A 1,489-nucleotide genomic window follows, 5' to 3' on the forward strand; every position below is an offset into this window, starting at 1 on the left:
TCATCTCAGCAGCTGCTGAGAATTCTTCATCTTGGGGAGCTTCCTGCTCTCCCTCCCAGGGTGGCAGCCGCCAGAAACTCTTAGCTAGTGAGAAGTTTTTGTCTGTGTGCCTGTAATGTAATTTTGGTTACTGATTTCTATCTTTTGGGGACTTGGTTTGCTGGGGACAAAGATGACACAGGAAAATAGGGATCACAGGCAGGGGAAGTCAGCAACATGGGCTGGGGTTGGACTCCATTGTTTGGGCAACAAGGTTAATGTCTCCATGATAATGGGCTGTTCTTGAGTGAGAATGGACCACATTCCAAGGTTGATTCCCAGATCCAAGGTTGAATCCCAGGTCCCAGGGACATGTAACTTAATATTTTGAGTTTGTTGAGTCAAATAGTAAAAAATATTGAATATCAAACTTTTTTTTAAATAACAGGATACTTAAATGTTAATCTCAGTATGCCTCATGTAGAGAATCTAGAGGATAGATTTGAATCTGTTAATGGATAAGTATTGTACTATTTTTAAAAATGTGAATATACTGCTTATCTGAGGAATGTTAATTCTAACTAATTGGATGAATAGAATAGGAAACTGAGATGGTTAAACAGCAATTTGGAGTTATCTAGTATATCCTATCTTCCCTAACACAAGGACACTTAAGAGTAAATGATTCACATTTTACCTCCCTAACCATAGGACAAATAGCTTATATCAATGCACTCAGGGAGACAGATATGTGCATAACCCATGGACACTGACAGTAGTGTGGTGAAGGCCTGGGATGGAGGGCAGGGCCAGGAAGGGGTCAATGGGGGAGGGTAGGAGAATATATACCAGAAGCCTGGTGCACAAAATGTGTGCACAGAAGCGGCTTGTCCCTCAGCCCAGGCTGCACCCTCTCCAATCTGGGACCCCTTGGGGGATGTCCGACTACAGGTCGAGGCCCGATCCCACAGGTAGTCAGACATCCCTCTCACAATCCGGGACTGCTGGCTCCTAACCACTCAACTGCCTGATTGCCCCTAACCGCTTCTGTCAGCCTGATTGGCCCCCTAACTGCTCCCTTGCCAGCTTGATTGACACCTAACTGTTCCCCTGCTGCCCTGATCACCCCCAACTGCCCTCCCCTGCTGGCCCGATTACCCCCAACTGCCCTCCTCTGCTGGCCCGATTGCCCCCAACTGCCCTCCCCTGCAGGCCTGGTCCCCACAACTCTCCTCTCCTACCACCATGGTCCCCCCAACTGTCCTCTCCTGCCAGCCAGGTCACCTCCAACTGCCCTACCCTGCAGGCCTGGATGACCCCAACTGCCCTCACTTTCCGGCCATCTTGTGGTGGCCATCTTGTGATGAAGTGGGGGTGGCCATCTTGTGGAGACAGTCTTGTGATGATGTGAGGGCATCACTCGAGGGCATGAGGGCCACCTAGGCTTTTATTAGTACACTAGAGGTCCGGTGCACAAAAATTTGTGCACTCGGGGGGGAAAGGGGGGGCC

The sequence above is a fragment of the Myotis brandtii genome, unplaced genomic scaffold (assembly GCF_000412655.1).
Source record: "Myotis brandtii unplaced genomic scaffold, ASM41265v1 scaffold2271, whole genome shotgun sequence".
In the NCBI taxonomy this organism is placed as follows: domain Eukaryota; kingdom Metazoa; phylum Chordata; class Mammalia; order Chiroptera; family Vespertilionidae; genus Myotis; species Myotis brandtii.